Below are 18,605 nucleotides of genomic sequence, written 5' to 3'. Positions count from 1 at the left end.
AGGAGCCACATGATCTATGACCATGATCTTCTCCCCCACTAGCTGCCTTCTACAATTTACGTCCTCCTGAAATTTAAAAAAAAGTACATAAGGCACAGAACAAAATGACGTATGCTTTTGTTTGATGATGACCATGAGACATATGCTGTCAAGCAGACTTTTTTTCCATATATTCAAAACATATTCAAGAATTATGGAGAACAATGACAATTACGTCATAATGATGCAGCTGCATAGCCAAGAAAATATTTCAGGAGGTGCTTTATGAGGCTTGACATGGGGTGGAGGAGTCCCCCTCGTCAGTGCTTTACCCAGACCCCCCTACACCCCCCTAACTTTTTTGCCTCTGCACCCCCTACAGGGGGTGCCCTTGTGATTTCAGCTTCAGATACGTCTGTAATGATATGTTAAGCCTTCCCCTCCCCCCACAATGATGACCTCCCCCCACAATTTTTTCCAACACCCCTCTCGTGCTTGGGATTCTGGATAAACCACTGCCCCTCGTTCATTTTCGTGGGGCACTACATTAGGGCTTATGCCACTGCACTGATGTCACAATGTTATAAGTGTGTGTCACTCTGGGGATTCGGAACTCCTCTAAACTACAATATGTAAATTCAGAATAAAAAGCGATAAAAACCGGGCTGTTTGGTGGTACATCTAAAAGCGATAAAACCCCGGTGCAGGGGGTCGTCTGTGTTGTCTCTTTGTGTCCCCTGCACCGGGGTTTTATCGCTTTTAATTCAGAATACCCGAAGGGTAAGCATCAGATGTTACCTGCAGGCTTCATGCTGAAACGCGTGTACGCAAAACACTTCCGCCGTGGTGGGCGACGTCGTTAGTGTAATCATACACGCAAGTCAATTGCGGGCACATGGAGTAGTGGCAGCAACCTGCAAACCAGGGTGTCGAACCGAACCCGAACCCGAACCGAAAACCGTACCCGAACCGTTATTTTTGCCGGAACCGAACCCGAACCCGAACCGAAATTTTCATGACACTGTTGAACCCGAACCGGAGCAGAACCGGAAAAAATAATAGCGGTAACCGGTTCGCAACAAAACGGTTCGGACATAAAAGAAGTCAGCATAAGAGTTCCTCTCTATCCCCGAACGAAGACACATTGGTATCATCATCACGCGCCTATATCATAAATTTCAGAAATGTTCACCTAGCAGTCAGACGACGACGTATAGTAAGTATACTTTCAGCGTCTTTTTAACATGTTGAAGCGCAGTTGTCCTTGTGAGTGCCGCGGCTAGCGCCCCACGCACGCGGTGCGGCGTCAACTCTTCAGAGACCAGGTGCCACGCGGACGAATGAAACACGAATGGAGTAGGCCAGTTATATAGCTCTACAGGACGAATATGTGATCAAATAAGCGCCCAAGATTTCCCTTTACACGTGAGCAGCACAAATTAAACAAGTCAGAAACATGAGAAGTGGAGAAGGAGCGTACGCAGAACGGTGCCTGTTTGATTGGTCGTGCTTTGAAAAGTAAATGTGGTTCTGCTTATTGGTAGCGCAGTTGTGTCGTCGTGACACATTGCCGTTGTGTTGTGGATTAACAAGTACACTGCTGTGAGCTCGGACAGAGTAAGGCTTGCAGGCTTATTTTCGACATGCTTCAGTACGGTTTCAGATCGATTCACGCTGCGAAGGTAGTTTGCCGGCAAGTACTGTCGTCTATGTTACGCTGTCCATCTTATTAGGCTTCCTTTAAGTGTATCTTGCTGGCACTGTGCGTGTGAAAAAAGATATTTTGGGAACAGAAAGTAGCAGGACTACACTGCTTCAACAGCGTGAACTCTAGTTGCAATAAGTGTTCATCCATTTCTCATTTCTCTCACTAAAGGGCTACCTCACCGCTAGAGACGTCAATGCAGACAACAGCAGTAAGCTATTAGCCACGCATTTCCTGATAAAAGCAGTTTTATGGAACATATATAACGGAAGCGTTGAACCGGTTCGCGAACCGGTTCGGGGCTGCGAACCGGTTTGCGAACCGGTTCGATTTCTGGCCTGGCCGAACCGGAACTGAACCGGAACGAAATCAAAACAACGCGAACCCGAACCCGAACCGAACCCGTATTTTTTGCGGTTCGACACCCTGCTGCAAACGATACATTTTCTTGTTATACATATGAGTAATCAAAAATATACATTCCCACATGTTTCGTTTTGTCGTTTGCAGGAAGCGCTAATAAGGGAACAGCACTTGGTTGGTCACATGCAAGCCACAATGCGAAAGGTGCCGATATTTCGATTACGCGATCAAAAATTAAAAGTCTACAACCATGCACACTTCCCCATGCAACTACTTCCCCAGCATCGTGAGGCATGACACCATGTATTCACGTATAGTGTAATGTGAAATGATATGCAGGAATGAAAAAGATGCCAACATACCTGTAATCCAGTGTCCCATAAGTTTGATTCGATTTTCTGGCAGCTACCATGAGGAGCAAATGCACGATTCACAAGTTTCGTTTCGCCATTTTCATTGCTGTTAATTTCGCAACCGTCAAGCAATCCCACCTGACCTCCTTTGGATCAGTGAAAAGTGAAAATTACTCGCGTCATGAAGATATATGTTCATCTCAGCGCAAATCACGTTTTGCATGCTATAGGAGGGAGGGGGGATCAATACTCTTCCTTTCGTGTTTTGATATCTTGTTGTTTTGCTACTCTCACTTTGGAGTTCGGATGGTGTCTAGCAACGTTGGGTGCCTCGTTTCTTGTGTGAGCGAGTGGTTACTGTTTACGACGTGTTCATATATCGATTTGTAGTGCTGTCATGTGCAAATTAGCGGACTTTATAGCGGCTCTCTATTTTCCGTTGTTGTCTTTCGAGCAGCGCCTGTTGTTCCGGTAAAAATCGAGTTGAATGAATCGCCACAGCCAACGTATATCGCGCAGTGTTGACCAAGTCCAGCAGGAATTCTGGTGAGTAATGCTTTCGTAGATTGTCTGGATTAGTAGTGTGCTGTCCACACATAGTTGGATTCTCATACGAGTAATTTAAATGAATCAAAACAGCCTAAGTGCTTGTAATAGATATAACTCGGTATCTGTTCGTAGGTTTGCGTTGTTTCTAGTTGGTTGCGCGCTTAGGAACAACAAATTTATTCGAAGGCGATAAGATACCGACAGTGCATCACCGTACAGCAGCATTTACTCGTATCATTGTGAGCCATATTTAATTTGTTAAAATTTGTCGTCGTATTTCTTCAAAAATAAAAGCGCAAGTCGGCGTACTTGAATTGATCTCCTTGAACTGCTTACGTCGAACGTCTGCAAATGTTGTACTTATGTGCCTTCGCGCACCATACTAGGCACGAAAGCATATCTGATCAGAATAAATACTTCAAGAGGAAGTCATTCAAATACATTGTTATTTATAGCTGGTTTTCCATTCCAGGCATGGTATGTGGCTGCACGGAGAATTCCGAAAAAGAAAAACAACATGGCTAATAGGATGTTGCTGCCCAGGGAGTCCTGGCCGAAGAGGTGAGCTGTTAAGATCCATCATTAGGTTCTGTTGTGAAGTGAGAAATTTTGTAGTAGTGCACTACCTTTATAAAAAAGGAACCAGAAATGGAAAGTTATGCATGCATCATTTCATGAATTGTAATGTATCACTATTTGATATTCACATGTTTCCATTAAGGGAATGAACAACTGAACCTATATTCATATCATGGTCATGCTCTGTGTTTACCTGGAAGTCACATTTTTAAGGCTTGTCATTCTTTTGTCTGGATGAAGGTTTATGTTAACCGTGTATGAAATAACAGACACGTATCAACACATGTGCAGCTTGCGCACATTAAAACCAGCCATGTAGAGACAAATGCTTTTTTTTTTTATATTCTAGCCTATTCATGGTTGCTCTTCGCTTCTTGCAGGTTTATTCATTCCAGAAGCAAGAATTGTACAATTGTAAGGCGAATGGAAATAAACTGACATCAACTGAGGTAGGTGTTCCGTCTTGGCCAGTGACTGTAGGATGGCTCCATAAGCGTCACAACAAAGCCAATATTCATCTAGCTCTCTACAAGTAGCTAACTCCACATAGTAGCCTGCTTCACAGCAACATCAACACTACCTTGTGGGAGTACACATTACACAATATGTTGCCTTGTGCTGTGGTATGATAACATACCGTTTGTCTCGCAATATGTGTATATAAATATGATAAGGGCCCTAAGGGCACAGTGCATGCCTTATACCCTGCTGAATATATATCCATACCTGGCTGCGACATTGCATATCAATGCAGGTTACAAATACACATTTTCACATTTGGCCATTATGAGACATGTTCGGCCGTAATGAGACTGCCTTCGGCCGTGTTGAGACTTTGGCCGTAATGAGACACTTGGGGATTAAAGGATTATCGGCCGTATTGAGACTTTCGGCCGTATTGAGACATCGGCCGTAATGAGACTTCGGCCGTAATGAGATACAATCAGACGATCAGGCTCTTTTCATTTCGTTCAAAGAACAACTATGATAGCAATTGATGTTCTCAGGCTGGAACACATAGAAATGACAAATACATACAAAGCCTCAATTCCCATCATGTTCAATAGACGCCGCTTGCGTCGATCCCGTCGTATGAATGTGTGTACGAGTGAGGAAACATGTAACAGTGAAAGTGGGATGAGTGAGAGACTGGTTGGTTTTTCGCTTAAGATGACGCACCCTTGGAAGTCGCTGGGGAGGTGTGTTAGCTTAACTCAATTGGTTAAGAGGCCTGGAGCGGTAATTCAGAAGATGTAGGTTCGCATCCTACAGCTTTTCAGTGACTTCCTTTTTTCACCCTTAAAGAAAAACTACTTTTTGTTTAAGATAAAGAATGGGGAGTTTCATATCATTCATTTGAATCCTAAACAAGTCAGATCTGCGATTACGCAATGGGTACAAGCCCATCCTCCACGCGATGGTCCTTCATTCGATGTTGTAATAGTAACATTTCGTAGTCACGCTGAGACTGGCACGTCACCCTAGTTGAAATCCAGGCCCCCAGATGTGCTGTCTATGTGTCTTCCGTATGTTTACCGAGACAATATTTCAGGCGAGTGTCGGTGCAGCTCCCTGTGGAGTCGGCCGAAGACGCATGATTACTCCAGGCGGGCACGGTGTCATATCAGAAGTTGAACCGCTCGACAAGGAAACGATAGCAACGAACACCGGAATGTCACTTATGCCAGCGTTTCCCACACTAGTCCGAAGAGCGCCGCTTTCAATTTCTCACCTCTGAAGAAGGTTATTTTAGTCGCTGGCTGAAATATATAGCTATCAATTCTCAGATCCCTGAGAATCAAAACGCAGCATACAAGCTTTGTGTTGACCACTGATCTCTATGTATAAAGGCTGGATAGCGGATGGGTGAGGGTAGCGCGGGAAAGGGTACGCCAACCGGCCGCCATATTGCGGTGCTCAAAAGAGCCATTACAGCCCATTGGAATGCATGTAAGCTGTGACAAGTTTTGCTGTTTGTGAGCGCTTCCCTTGCTGCTTGGCTAAAATTTTGCCACGGATTGCTGCAGAAATCCCTCGTGATTGGATTCCCTACGTTTTTTGTGTGAAATCTCGTCACATACATGTTATTTTCTGTCTATTTTGTACTCGTGTGAGGTCGTGTCGTTACAATTTTGTACTTTGAACTTCGATTATGTGATTTGCTCGTTTTGCGTGGTGGTGTATTTGTTGTGTTACGTTTCCTTTGTCATCTGTCAGCGTGTGCAGCGTGTTGCTTCTCGTGTTTCTCCCATTTCCTTTCTGCTCGGGGTGTGGAATGCTAGGGAATGTTGGGCACGTTTGTTTATGTAACCACCTTAATATGTTTAGGTATAAACATTATGCTTTGCACAGGAAGTTTAGATATGACTAGTTATGACACGAAATGCCGAACGGCACTAAAGCACTTCCAAAGGACTAGAATGATATGTGATATAAAGGCTATATGACGGTAAAAACATATCGACTAGAAATATGTGCACTGGGGAAGTAAATGGTGGTAAAGACAGTTCAAAATAACTAGAGGTAGAGTGAATAAGTCATAAAAAGGCTAAGTAGCAAGGTCTTGTGGTGAAAGCTCCAACATCAAAGTATCATAAGTCCAGTTGCAACAGCAAGTTTGAAGCAGTCAACCAGGTAAGTGGGCAGAGTGCATTACTGGTTGTTGAATATGATCAACATTGACGACTTCTTTCGCAGATGAGGCCTGGCTGTCACCTTCTCTGTATATTCCTTGGCAAGGTGGTACAGTCCGATACTGCTGTAGCACTGGAAAACTTCTTTGATCACATTGTTTTCATTCGGGCTGCATTCAAACATATATTGTCGCAAACGTAAGCAGGGAGAATAAAGAGCAGACATTCGAAGTTGAAAAATTATTTATTGTCTCTAAGTAAAGTAAATATGCTGGAACGCACCAAAGAGACATGTGGCTGGTGTGTTTGTATGTCCCACTAATACGAGTTTGTACGTTAGGCAAAATTTTCATGCAATACTTTTTCTTTATATGCTTTTGCCCATCTTAGTACTGTCCTATCCAATATGGAGTGGCTTTTAACTGCATATGAATGCATAATTCAGGAGTGTTTTCATATATTGGACTAGTTGCAGCTTTAAGGTGCCCTTCGTGCAGTACTGATTCCAATCATCAACCACTGCTTGAAACTCTTAACTAGGGAACATGATTCATAGAGGCTAGACTTTCATGAAAATACACACTTTCAACCAGAGTTCGAGGCAACTCATTACTGTAACTAAGTTCCTTTTTTTTTTTTTTGGTAACTTATAACTTAACTCTCTACTTTTGCGCTGTGGTAACTTTCAGAGGAACTCAATTATTTTTCAGGTAACTTTGCCAAAGTAACTATTTATTAATTTGCTTTTCACTCACATCCACTTGTTTTCTTGCTTTCTCTCCGGTTCTTCCATGGCATTTTATGTCATAATACGTGATGTTCAGTCAATGACAGTATTCTGTTCAGGAAGTAAGAACCGCTGCTATTTAAATGAAGCTGAACCATAGTGGCCCACACGGAATAAGATGCAAAGCGTTCGCATTGTTGGACATAAACGAAAACTCAATGCAGGCAACTCAGGGTCGAACTCAACTGCTCACACGCGCTGTACCTGTGTAGTGCTATTTTGTGTCCGAAGTAACTTGGGAGTAACTCGTTCTTTTTTTTCAGTAACTCCGTAACTGCGAGTTACGTTTCGGGCTGAATAACTTCGTTATTACCTCAGTTACATTTTTCACACGGTTCCTTTTGACTGGTAACTTCTCGATCTATGCTTTCAACTCTGCATGCTTTTTGTACACTGCATAAAGTAATACACTTTTGCCCCAGTGAATTTGTTGCGTGTTTTAAATGCATGCAAGTGAATTTCTAGAGGTGCATATGAATGAATTTTTCATGCATGTGTGTTCAACCAGCTTTTAGTGCATATAAATCCGGCCTCTACATATGACGTATGCATTATTACTTTCTTTTGGGTGTTCTGGGAAGTCGAACTTGTTGGGCACAGCGTCAGGCCTCAGTCGAACGGTTTGCCCTGTTCTGTCGAAGCACCTGTCTTTAAAATGTTTGCTGCAGACCAGCGATGTCCTCGACGGCGTCCAGTCCTTTCGCGTGACATTCACCACACACTTTTTTAAATGTTGTGGGTGGCTGTGAGGGAACCGCATTGAACAATTCATGCCATCAGTTACGGCAGGAATGACAAGGCTGATCCAAGCAAGCAATCATCGATACCGTGACCAACAAACTGAGCCGTAGATCCCACACCTGACAAGCGCACTTCAACGCCTGCAGGCAGGTATGACACCACAAAAATGCTACGCAAAGGCGCATGCAGAATATGCAGCTGAGTCGCGGACGGCAAACGTTTTGAGCTTCGCAAGATGGGGGGGGGGGGGGGGGCGGTGACCGTACGGTTGTACCCTCAATCCGCTACCCAACCTATTACTATAGAGATCAGTGGTGTTGACCGTCCCTCTCGTCGTTCCGGGGCCCGGATACTCTCGTCCTGCTGCTCACTAACTGAAGCCGTGAGTGGCTTGCCGTGATGTGCAGGTCATTATGTAAAGCTGGCTTAACTTCTCCCCGTGGTGTGACATGGTGTCATTTCCTGTGTTAAGACCACTTGAAAGGGTGGCGTCCAGGGTCACAACACCGTCCGAAAAACAACAATTCAGTTACTCCGACCACCTGCGAATGTTTGACAAATCTTGCGGCTGATAGACTAAAGGCCTCCCGATTGAGTGCCGTCTGCTTGGAACTTGAGGATTGTTGTTGAAGCTCTGAACCCACGCAGTCCCGGGTTCCTACAGTGCTAGTCCCTGAATCCTGATGCCGCGACCACCTTCATTTAACGTCCGGACACGCCGGTCCCGTGTGTATACCTATGAAAGTAAGGTGCGAGCAAGCTAGTGATAATCTGGAGATGATGACATGATGATATCTGATGATGACAGTCTTACGTAATTTTGAAAGGTTCACAAGGATGTGTTTCCGACAGAATGCTCTTCGCGAGAAAGCCTTGCACGTCTGACGAATGCCACCGGAAGTCATGTGTAACAAGGAGAATGTCGTGAATGTAGAGAACATCCGCTGCTGACAATATAATATCCCGCACCGCAACACAATCAAATACTGCGAAAATCATTACAATGTTTAACAAATAATGTAATGTCAATATCAGTGTGATGCGGAACTGATTGGATATCCCGTGCCCTTGAGACAGTGCTGCTGTCCGTAGTAGGGCTCTTCCTAGCCTGATGTGCATTCAATAAAGTCGAAATATGCAGGGTGTCCCACCGAAAAAGGGCCAGGGGCTAAAGAAGAAACGGAGTGCTCTACACAAATCGAACCAACTGTACGTGCTTGGCAGTTGTGTGGTCTATCCAAAAATATTTTTTCATCACCGCTTGTCAATTAATTAGCGGTAATTAATTTTCGAACCTTTTAATTATCGGTTTTAGCTCTCAGGTGTCAATGAGGAAGTTGTAGTACATGTCGAAAAAGACGCAACTAAGGACGCACTGGTTCGAGGTCGCTATGGCTTGTGGTTTCGTTTTTTCCCGGGTTTAAAAGTTGGTTTCAGATGCCGGGCGGACCGCAGATCGCTGCCCACAATCCGGCGTCCGCGCGTGACGATTGCAGTGCACTCTGATAGGTGTGCCGTGAAACAGGTGAAATATCTCCCTCTTGTGTGACGTGGCCCAAGGATGGTCTCCAAGCGCTCATCTCAAGGTCAATGTACGCCGGAGGGCGCTGGAATCATCGCGCGCGGGTGCCAGATTGTGGGCAGCGATCTGCGGTCCGCCCGGCATCTGAAACCAACTTTTAAACCCGGGAAAAAACGAAACCACAAGCCATAGCGACCTCGAACCACTTCAGTTGTGTCTTTTTCGACATGTACTACAACTTCCTCATTGACATCTGAGAGCTAAAACCGATAATTAAAAAGTTAGAAAATTAATTACCGCTAATTAATTGACAAGGAGCGATGAAAAATATTTTCGGATAGACCACACAACTGCCAAGCACGTGCAGTCGGTTCCATTTGTGTAGAACACTCCGTTTTTTTTTAGCCTCTGGCCCTTTTTCGGTGGGACACCCTGTAGTTTGTACGCTAAAGAGAAATTCACTTTATTCTTACCTTTGTGCAATGTTTATTTTTCTTCCGCTTTTAGTACTGACAATAAGAATCGACCCCGGTCAGTCTGGAGGAGTCACTTTGGTTCAAACAGTACCTATTTTGAGCGCAGAGTTATATTACGGGCACCAAGCCGTATATTACGGGCACCAAGATACAGTACAGAACATACAAGGCATAGCCCTTGAAGAGAGGCTCATGCCGTTTACCTTGTGCCTTGCGAACATGGTATGCTTCACGTACACTTCAAACCCAAAACTCCACCAGGCACCACGTTCAGGGACAATAGTGAATTTTAGTGCTTCAGCGCGTTCGTACAGGGGGTCACAGAAGATAAGGAAAAGCCGTCAGAGGCGCTCCAGGCTACCTCACCAACAGAATGACAGCACAGCGAGCGCTGTCTACCAATCGGGTGCAGAAGGAGAGGAAATAGGAGCGAGCGCCTCTGACTGCTTTTCCGTGCCCTTAAGAGGCCATACCAGTCGGGGAGCAACTCCGATTCACGATTTTCCAGATTCTAGATAGCGCCACGCTCGCCGTGCCTTATCACGCCGTTCGCCTCCGACTCCGAAATAATCCCCCCCCCCCCCCCCATTGTGCACGGTTGCGGTCGCAAGTTTAAGGCGGAACGCTCCCCTGCGCTGTTTGTCGAGAGGTAAAGTGTCGGACTTTGATACAAAAGGTCCGCAGTTCGATTTGAGACATTCACGTCTTTTTGCTTGTCTCCTATTGCTATATGAGTACTTTGTTATTTTTTTATATAGTTATGCTATAATTATTGATTTCACAAGTCAATGGCGTCCGTACTAACTGATTATAGTGCATACTTACTGTATGCCGACGTACAAGTGTGATCGGATAGTACGGATGGTAATATGGGCAATACACACACACAGATGGTATTATAAACGAATGTTGCCAACACTGAGTCTGAGCACTAGTCGATTGCCAATTAAGAAATCAGGAAATTGTCACGGAAAGGTTACTTCATATGCAATCAAAGCTCGCCCGAGATCCCGGTATCTCGGAGGCTCTCAACTGGATGTACCAGCGGCTGTAAATGAGGCTATAAACATTGCATGCACACAGCGCTTACAATGCCAGTCTGGAAAATGTAGTGCTCGAAACAGTATTCCTTTTTTTTTCTGCACTCGCTTACACGCAATTTACCTTGATAATACCTCTATTATTCATGCAAACTGACATTTTGGTATGTATATTTCTGGTAAGTAAGTATTATCAAATATCTGAATTCATTTTCAAGGCGTTGTTGCAAAATACTTTTCAAAATTTCCGTCGCAAAATAGACTGCGTATTATTACCCGGAAACTTCAGTAACACATTTGAAAGACTCCTTTCACCCCTGTTTTCTCTTCTTTTTCTTTCACATTACACCAGCCCAGAAAAATGATGTCAGTCGACAACCCCAGTGACAGGGGACTTCCTTTTGTTTAGGCTTGGTGTGCTAGTTTGCCAAACTAGCCAAGAGGTGAAGGGTGATAAAGGCTTCGGGTCGACACACAAGAAACCAACCAAGGAAGATACGGAAAGGTCGAGCCGCGAGGCCTGGCAGCGGGACTCCAGGAGTCGCGATATTCGTAACAGAGACGGTCTCTTTTGTTTTCCTGGACGCCAAGAAAAACGATTCGACAAAAAATAAAAGGACACAGACTAAAAAAATAATAAGAATGGTCACATGACAACATAAGAGGTTCTTGTTTGAGTGTAGCAAAAAGTGCACTTCGACCTCCTTATCATATGGGACAAGAAAATGTATGCTTTTTTTCTTTTTTAAGAAGAACTTCTGAAGTGCAAATAGGCCATTTGAAAAAGTTCCAGGGAGCAGCGCGCCCTGGCAGGGCGTGCTGGGAAATGCTGTGCAAAGCGACATCGTGTTGGATGCTGAGGTCTCAGTTAATTAAATCGAAACTTGAAAATGTGGAATTCCGTCGTGGAAAAAGCTGAACAACGGGACACCATGCGAGCCAAATTTATGCGCATTTTAGGCAAATCACGATTCTTGTAGGTCAACACAGACACAGATGAAATTACAAAATGGGGGTTTCCAGAGATGAATCTGAGCGCTAGTTGCCAACTGAAGAAATTATCACGGAGAAGTAATTTCATATAATCAATACTCGCCCGAGAGGCCGGATTTTCGTCTCCGGAAAAAATATCCCCAGGAAGAACCGTCCCCAGGAAAAAATGTCCCCTGGAGAAATCGTCTCCGCAAGAAGAGTATCATGAAAGGTAGTTTTCGTCAAACGGCGCTAAAGCGTAGCGTAGCGGGCGTGCCCAGCTGTGGGTGGGAACCGGAAAAAATGTCCCCGAAAAAAAATTTCCCGGAAGAAATGTCCCCTGAGAAACATCCACTTTTGGTACGCGTAGAATTGTTGCGAAATCCCCGGTTGCGATATTGCCGGCCTTGAAGTCCTCGGACTCAAAATAAATACTAAAATACCTAACCACTTAGTAAGTGTTTTTGCTTGGAAAGCTTGGGCCACTTCCACTTACGATTTCGCGTAGAGAATACACTGCAATCAATTGTCACGTTTGTTGATACAACGTGCGCACATGGCTGAGATATTCTTATTTTGTTTCTTTCTTCTTATAGTGCATTCTTATTCTTATAGTGCTTCTTATAGTCTTAGTGCACAATTATCCGCACTTTACCCACCACTCACTTTCTTTTTGTAGTAGACATGATGCAGATTATTGTTTCTTTTTTTTTTTATCTTCTCTGGCTAGTCTATTCCCGAGCACCAAATGCTACGCATTCCAGTTATTTGAGCCACAAAACTTTTTCATAATCTGCACCATTCCATTCAGAGGTCATTCACTGGGGTGTCCACCCTATGTCTCTTTGGCCTTTCCATTTTCAGCCTTCTGACAGTTCGGCGTTATGATTTTTCGGTTTTTTGGCTTTCGGCCTTCTGATAGTTCGGCGTTATGAGTTTTCGGCCTTTTGGCTTTAGGCCTTCTGATAGTTCGGCGTTATGATTTTCAGCCTTTTGATAGGCTCAATACTTACACTCAATCAGTCTAAATAAATGCATTGCATTTAGCAACAGCTATTCAAAAAAAGAAAAAAAGGAGAAGATGGAAGCTCCTAAAACTTCTTGAACTCCGTCTTTATGTGTAAATAAAGAAGATAAAATGAAAGGAACTTGACGCATGAGAAGGTCTCGGAGCACAATTCCGTCTCATAATGCGCTGATTATCACCCGGAAACTTCAGTACTATATTTTTTAGAGACTCCTTGGTTTTCACAAGGTACTTCACATTACACCAGACCTTTCGTTCAGCGTAGAGTCACTAGTTCAGCGGAGAATCTCCAGTGACCCGGAGCTTTTCCTTATCTTCGTCAGTAGGCCTTCCTTTGTTCGCGGTGCAAAAACAGACGGATACAGGTTTTGGGTCATCCCATGCGCAAGCAGCAAGGAGTGTCGAAAGATTGAAAATCCAGGGAACCGGTATCGAAAAATTGGGCGTACCTCAAAATAATGTGATCGAAATCCCCGTTGAAAAATAAACTACTGTAAATAAATGTTATCTGGCTATAAAATGCACAGTTATGCGTGGGAAACTGCCAAAGCGCACTTAGGCTAACCTAAACATGAAAATGCAAACACCGAACTTTTACTAACCTAATAATAAACTAACCACCGTGCTGTTCCGTCGCGTCCGCCCCGCTAAGCCTAAGCCGCCAAAACTGTGGCTCTACATACATACGTGTCTTTCATCCGTAATCCCCAACCCTTTTTCAAGTAATAATTGATGTCAAATAATAAACGTTTTTGACAAATAGATCAGTCAAATGAATAAATGACATCTTTGGATGACGCTCACTGGGTGGTGATCCTATATCGAATATCGTATCTCCTGTATGGTATTTTCCTACTCTAGGTCAGACACAGACTTCGCAGTTGTTATCTCATACTTTATTATCGCATACTTTGTTATCGCATACTTTTGATGTCCATGGCCCGTGTCTTCAGCAGAAGCGGAGTTGTACGGGCCATGAAACAATGAATAAATGGGTGTTCAGCTTTCACTGTACATAAACATCGACAGAGAAAAGATGCAGGGGACAACTGCAAAACCCCTGTCTGGCCAACTGTAGAAAAATACTAGCATCCAGAGGACGATATCACTAGCGAACTAGTGCAAAGAATTATATCGATTTTATATTACCCATTGAATTGAATTTCAAATCAGGAGAACGAATGATAACACTTGGTCGGCTGTGATGTGCTCCATCGGCTATCTGCAACTACGCCCCTGTATTTTTAGCAGCGCAGTTGCTTGCGGGACCATTTTTTTCCGTCCACACAACCAGGGACCATTTTTTTCTTATACCCAGCGAATTTCGAGATTGTGGATTTCGCAACCGGGAATATCGAGGTCCTCCCGAAAACTTCAGAAGTTTGGAACTGACTGAGGCGTGCACTCTTAGCGAAAAGAAAAGGAAACGGTGAATTATTATTATGGGAGTCGACAGTAGAATTCCAGCATTTTTTCAGCATTACGAACATTACAGCACAGTCCTGTTGAAAGTTACTGTAAAGAATGACTGTAAAGCCCGGCTTGCACTAACCGGAAATACGAGATATTCTCGTTAGCCTTATGAGACAGTTCAAACAGTTAACTGAGTCCGCACAAACTCGAACCTAATAATAAATAATAAAATAATAATAAACTAAACTAAAATAATAAACTCGTCTCACTCTTCTATACGCGCACCATGCGCAGAGAGAGAGGAAAGAAGAGGGTTGTTGGTCTCGGTGTGCTTTCTCTTTACATTACACAGGCCACGACTATGCAGGCTCAGAGGATAATCCCTTTAGGAGCAGCTAAGCAACCTTTTGTACTGGCCTCCAAGGCCATGCCCTAAGTCAGTGGGCCATGAAAGCAATGAGAAGAGAGAGAGAGAAAGAGGATGCAGGAACATTGCTGCGCATGCGCACCGCTTGCTCGGCGGATAGATACAGTCCACGCGGCTTCTCCTTTGCGTCACCAGATGGCGCCACAGAGTGACATGCTTTCAGTCGGTGTGTATGTGTACTCATGTTTCATGCTTTTTTCATAAAAACGAAAAGTGGTAGACTTATAAATTTGGTGTCTATCGATTCCTGAAATATTTCGAGAGAAAGTAAATGCGAAGTTTTTTGTTGCAATGGCTATAGAAGTTTAATAAAAACCTGTTCAAAGAGGGAGAAGAAAAATTGTGCATTTTTTCCACATTCGTGACGTCGCCGTAAAGTACATACGACATGCATCAGAAATGTATAAAAGTTATCCGATTCATCTCGTCTTCCTCTTTATAGTGAAACCACCCGCGTTAAAATCTGCGCGGTGGTTACCGAGAAAAAGCATAAAATACGAGGGGTGTTCAAGTCAAACCGGGACTTTGTGTCTCCTGAGTGTACAAATGGCTCGCGCTACTTTTTTCGTCATTTTCACACGCGACAGGCCTCCGCGTTCACCACATGGTGGTCCAAAGTTTGTGCAAAACAGAAGACACGTGCTGTACAAGATGGCCGACAACGAGGTGAGCGCGCACATCGAACAGGGAATTGTCATGAAGTTTCTCGTGAATGAAGGCGTAAAGTCATCTGAAATTTACAGAAGACCTCAGCCTCAGTATGGCCACGATACACTTAACCGCAGCAAAGCGTTTGAGTGGTGCAACAGGTTCCGAGACGGCCGTACATCAGTGGAGGACGATCGCGGCCGGGACGGCTCAGAGCCCAGTGTCAGAGTTCCTGAGAACATGCAACTTGTGGAACGCCCGATCCTCAAGAACCGACGGATAGCATGTCTCGAACTGACTCGAAAGACGGACCTTTCTGTGGAATCGTTGAACACTACCATTCATGCACACCTCCAGTTTCGGAAAGCCGTGCCTCAGCACCAAAGGAGTCCTCCTAATACAGGACAATGCACGCCCGCATAATGCACATCTCACGACAGGCACCTTACAGGAACTTGGCTGGGAGTTGCTGCCACATCCATTACCACAGCCATTACGGTCCAGACCTCGCCCCCAGCCATTTCCATCTCTTCGGTCCACCGAAGGCGTTGCTTGGGGGCTGCCACTTCTGCTGCGACGACGAGGTCAAGAATGCGGTCCGATCATGGCTGCTACGCGCCGGTAACGATTTCTACGCTGCTGGCATCCAAGCCCTCGTGAAACGTTGGAAAAAGTGCATTAGTGGAGCTGGAGATTACGTTGAAAAATAAAACTAATTTCTCGCCTCTAAGTTCATTTTACTTTTGCGAAAAATGAAAAGTCCCGGTTTGACTTGAACGCCCCTCGTATGTTCCATACATTGGGAAATACATTGGGACGGAGAGCTGGTATGCCTTCTTAACAACTAGCTTGCGTGGCTCAGTGGGTAGCGTGCTGGCCATGTCACGTCGAGACTGGGAAGTACCCGGGTTCGAATCCCGGTGTCGGCTCTAGGGTCCCGGGGTCTGGGGTTTTTCCTGGGTTTTCCTCAGACGTTTTCACACATATGTCGGCATGGTTGCCTTAGAAGTCGGCCCAGGACCACATTCCCCCAAGTCCGTTAGTCATGACGTTGTCCACCTCTGTGATCCCTTTCAGTGCATGATGGTGATGATGAATGCACCGCGAGCGCTGTATACTAGACGGGTAGAGAAAGAGAACGCATATCGAAGCGGTCTCTTCCGTCCGTTCCTTATCTTCCGTCACCCCCATCTGTAAACCAGGCGGATGAACACGTAATTGGCAGACGTATATAGATGAGCGAAAAAGCGCGTCGGTACGCCGCTCATTACCCAAGCAACACAAAGTGTAGGAATGCATGTAGTGTGCAACGTTGGTTACGTTGGCCAATGTTGGCAATGTCGCTGCGACGTTCCATTCATATTGGAATACCAACGTTAATTCACAGCCATTGCCGCAATATTTATGCAACATTTGATTACGAATATAAACTTTGGAAATGTTGCTGGAATAGGCACTTTATGATGTTATCCCAACGTGAAATTCCCAGCACTGGAACAATGTCGGTGAAACGCTAGAAGTTATCCATAAAATCTGTAACATTGCTCCGGCACTGGTACAATGTTTTCTCTCCAATGTGGGGCAGTCGCCACTGATCCAACGTTGTGAGAATATGGATACGACATAGCTGTACCGACGTGGCGTTCATAGCACTGGACCAATGTCGGAAAAACGTTGAGGGGTCTAGATCAAATTTGTAGCATCCTTCCAGCATTGCTATGGTGCTTTTCTTCCAATGTGGGGCAGTCGCTGCCGGTCCAACACTGTCAGAATGTGGATACGAAATACCTGTATAGACTTGGCGTTCACAGCGTTGGAACAATGTCGGGGAAACGTTGAGGGGTATACATCAAATTTATAACGTTGTTCCGGCATTGGTACGGTGCCGTTTTTCCAATGTGCGACAGTCGCCACCGGTCTCACGTTGTCAGAATATGGATACGAAATAGCTGTATCCACGTCGCGTTCACAGCATTGGAACAATGTCGGAGAAACGTTGAGGGGTCTTCATAAAATTTGTAACGTTGTTCTGGCATTGGTACGGTGCCGTTTTTGCAACGTGGGGCAGTCACGACCGGCCCAACGCTGTCAGAATGTGGGTACGAAACAGCAGTACCGATATATGTGTTTCACAGGAACGTTGGAGAGTCTACATAAAATTAGCAACGTCCTCCAGCATTGGTACGGTGCCCTTTTCGCAGTGATGCAGAGGTAACATGCAACCTATGTTCCAGAATATGGATACGAAATAGCTGCGTCGACGTGGAATTCACAGCACTGGAGAAATGTCGGGAAAACGTTGAGGAGTGAAATTTTGCAACGTAGCTCCGGCGCTTCTTTTTTTTTTTTTTTTTTCAATATCATGTGGTCGCCATCGATCCAACATTGTCAGAATATACACTTGAATCAGCGGTTCCAAACGTAGAATGAACAACGTTGCTTCTGCACAAGTAGTTCTTCAGGATTTCATATGCAAAGTGTACACACAGAAATCGCGGTGATTTACTACACGTAAAAAAACTGAGTTTTTCACAGTTGCTTTAGCGTGATTTCTATGAGTGAAACTAAATGTCGATCACGAACAGTGCCCCGATGAAAACTCAAAGAAAGTTCAACAAAGTTCCAGTGTAGCCAACGGCCTACAACATATGGAGATCAACATGCCGTTTCCGATTCCCCTGTACCTGTCCTGACGTGCTTCTCAGCCTATGGGACACTTTAGATGTTCACAAAACAACAAACGAGCCACAGTCATTTCCTCCAGGTCATTATCATTCTGCCACGCACAGAGAGGATTCCGAATTCCTAGTTTCCTACCAGAAGACCAGCAACGACACATTTTCACAAGGGGAAAGAATGCATCGAGGACTCTCTGGTAACATCGCAGAAGGCCAGCTGATTTGAGAATAGAGCAAGATTCACTCTGGCATAACATTGTTGCCGTGGTTAACTTTACTTGTATACTTGTACATTCGCTTGCCTGTTCTGCCGTTGCGGCCTCTCTCATACAGTAGAGTGTCTTACGCGTGAATGAGACACCTGATTTATCAGCTCCGAGCAAGACAGGTCTTTGGAACAGGATGTTCCATGACACACTCAAAAAACAGGTTGCAGGTAAATTCGGATGTTTACAAAGGGTTGCACAGATATGTTCCACAGATTTGGTGCCCCTAGGTATACATTTTGAAAAGTTTAAAAACGGCAGTATGAAGGAGTAATGCACTAAATAAAAAAGTACACATGAACAAAGCAATAAATCTCCTTTTCCACCGCGAAATATTATTTGGCTATTTGGGTATTTCGGGCTACTTTTTCTCCCACTTTGGCGGGATCAGGGTCTCGCATCTAGTAACCATGGAGCGGGTATCGGGGAAGCCGTAGGGGACCGCCG

At 44.6% G+C, this 18,605-nt stretch overlaps 1 long non-coding RNA gene across 1 annotated transcript; it reads left to right on the top strand.

Moving 5' to 3' along the window:
• Positions 1-2,893: 2,893 nt before the first annotated feature.
• Positions 2,894-3,952, top strand: LOC135383024 (uncharacterized). The gene is made up of 3 exons (XR_010419620.1): positions 2,894-2,946; positions 3,422-3,510; positions 3,909-3,952. It is a non-coding gene; the product is annotated as an uncharacterized LOC135383024 (long non-coding RNA).
• Positions 3,953-18,605: the final 14,653 nt, after the last annotated feature.

Source organism: Ornithodoros turicata, chromosome 2 (assembly GCF_037126465.1).
Source record: "Ornithodoros turicata isolate Travis chromosome 2, ASM3712646v1, whole genome shotgun sequence".
NCBI classification, from domain to species: domain Eukaryota; kingdom Metazoa; phylum Arthropoda; class Arachnida; order Ixodida; family Argasidae; genus Ornithodoros; species Ornithodoros turicata.
The sequence above is the reverse complement of the archived record's forward strand: the minus strand, read 5'-3'. Positions and strand labels throughout refer to the sequence as shown.